The sequence below is a fragment of the Myotis davidii genome, unplaced genomic scaffold, assembly GCF_000327345.1.
Source record: "Myotis davidii unplaced genomic scaffold, ASM32734v1 scaffold88, whole genome shotgun sequence".
Lineage (NCBI taxonomy): Eukaryota > Metazoa > Chordata > Mammalia > Chiroptera > Vespertilionidae > Myotis > Myotis davidii.
Window position 1 is genome coordinate 246,236 of NW_006300377.1, and position 2,609 is coordinate 248,844.

The window sequence follows — 2,609 nt, forward strand, 5'->3', positions numbered from 1 at the left end:
GCTGATGCCTGAACGGTATGTGGAATGAAGTGGGCGGGCATCGGGAGGCCACTATGGCACGGGGCAAGCACTATGGGCAGTCTATCTGAAGTGTACCTGGCGTATAAGACGACCCCCCACTTGGAGGCATATTTTTCAGGGCCAAAAAATCGTCTTATACACCGGCAAATACGGTACTGCTATTATTGTTACCACACTAGAGCATTTATGCCCTAGCTGAGCGGCAAGTCTTCTTCAGTGGCTATGTCAAGATAAAGTGTGTGCTGCACTAGCTGGTTTGGCTCAGTGGATACAGCGTCGGACTTCGGACTGAAGGGTCCCAGGTTCGATTTAGGTCAAGGGCACATTCCGGGGATGCGGGCTGGATCCCCAGTGTGGGGCATGCAGGAGGCAGCCAGGGGAGGGGGGGCAGGAGGCAGCCAGTCAATGTTTCTCTCTCATCATTGATGTTTCTATCTCTCTCTCCCTCTCCCTTCCTCTCTGAAATCAATAAAAAAAGAAAAAAAAAGATAAAGTGTGTGTTATTTAACAGCTCTAAGTCACCAACTCAATTAATAAATCAAATTGGGCTTCAATGGCATTGCTTCAAAAAGAGAAAGGACAAGAATTTTTAGTTAACCTTAACATCCATAGTACTATTTAATATAATCCCTTTCTTTGGGATTCTGACCATTTCCCCCTAACAAAATAGTAAGATCTAACTATTAAACTTTTTCCAGGAAAGTCTGATAGTCAGTTATCTGAAGTAAATGAAGATTCAAGGAAAAGAAGCCCTGTCTGTGGGTATTGCTTCTAAATTTTGCCAAGATTATTGTTGTCTAGAAGTATCTCTCATCCTAAGTGAATGCACCGTGAAAGTAAGTTAGCATCTTACTGCTATCTAGCCTACATACATTTTTAAATGCTCTTCCAAATTAAAAAAAAAGATGGTCTCAATGAGAACACATCTCTTAATGTGGTCTGGCTAAGAAACACATGATCACCTTTAGTTTTCCTGAGGCACCTTGAATACAAGAGGGCAGGAATGGGCATGCGCTGACAAAGGGATCGGGAGCTCAACAGTGAGGTAACCAGGCAGGCTTGTGGTAGCTACATTTGAGGTTCAGAAGAAGAGTCCAGGCCAACATAAGCATAGATGAGAGAGATCAACTTAAACTATTTAGCCATGGAAACCAAGCTTTGCACACAAAGAGCTCCCCCAACCCCAAAGAGCTAATTTTAGATTGTGAGACAGTTTCCAGAACCTGGCATTAGCCCTAAATAAAGAAAAGGAAAATCCCTGGCCAGGAGGCTCAGATCATTGGAACATCATCCCATACACCAGAAGGTTGCAGGTTTGATCCCCGGTCAAGGTGTGTATGGGAGGCAACCTATCAATGTTTCTCCCTATTTAAATTTTAAAAAAAAAAATCAGTAAGTCAGCCAATCTTAGCAGTACTTAAGACAAATTCACATCTTTTGTTTCTGATCTAATATTTTTTAAATGTACAAATAGCCACAATAAAGACAAGGAATCTGATTGGTCTCCCATAAGATTAGTGAGTTTCTCTCATTTAGAGCTTAAACCCCCAGTGACCTCTACTGGACAAAGATAGATGCAGAAGACTGAGTTTTCTAGCCAAGACAAAGAGACGCTGTGATTGCTTTTATCCCAGTGAAACTCTCACACATAGAACTCTCATTATACAAGCTCAAGCTTGCCTCAAAACCCATATACACCCATAACATTGAAGGCAACAATATTAAGTCCAGTCAACTCATTCCTTTCGTAGGAAACATTATGTCACCACAAAGTTGGTTGGCCCACTGGATCCCCAGTATTCCCAGCTTTGTGATGAGTGCTTAGAGAGAAAAGAACAGTCACAGGAGAAGCAGTCACTGGCAGACAACCTCTGCCCCCCATTCCCTGCAATCTTTCCATTCCCAGAGCTGACTCATTCTCAGCTCAGCCCAGACTCTAGGCCAGCATAGTGACCACTATGTGTGCCTGGTGAGTAATGCTTCCCCCATGCAGCCCACCAGCTGCCTCTGACTTACGAGTCATAAAAGGAAATCTGGGTAACAGTTTTAAAGGAAAAGAACACAGGGATATATCCATTCCTCTCACTCCCTGCAGGAACTCAGAGAGCTATAGTGAAATCCCTCTAATGGCAGCCAGGTGGCAATACAAAAACAGGCTAAGGCAGAAACACCAGAGAGTAAATAAACCCTGACTCTAAAATCTGGGGACAACAATTTCTATTTTGGATCAAAACAAAAGTGATGGGCATGAGGCAGAGCCAAATCCACTCTAGCGGTTGGTTATGGTTCATTCCATTATAGATTCATTGTCTAGCAAGAGCTCTGTGCAGTGGAGACTGTAAGCTGACCCCAGTATCAGACCATCTGCCATCACTCAGCCTCATATTATGAGGCAAAACCCTAATGAAAATCAAATCTCAGGGGAAGGCAACAGCCTCTTAAGTACCTGCCCATCTACCCTCAAGTGTCCAGAGTAGGGATGAGAAAAAGGATAGCACCCAGCTTTTTTTAATAGTGTCTGGCACACTTGATAGCCAACACATCCTAAACAGACAATAGCAATAGTTCAACTTTCTCCCAAGACCATT

The 2,609-nt window shown here is 43.3% G+C and overlaps 1 protein-coding gene across 3 annotated transcripts in view; it reads right to left on the minus strand.

Moving 5' to 3' along the window:
- Nucleotides 1-2,609, minus strand: part of MACF1 (microtubule-actin crosslinking factor 1) — a 273,897-nt gene that overhangs the window by 236,703 nt on the left and 34,585 nt on the right. The window lies entirely within an intron of this gene.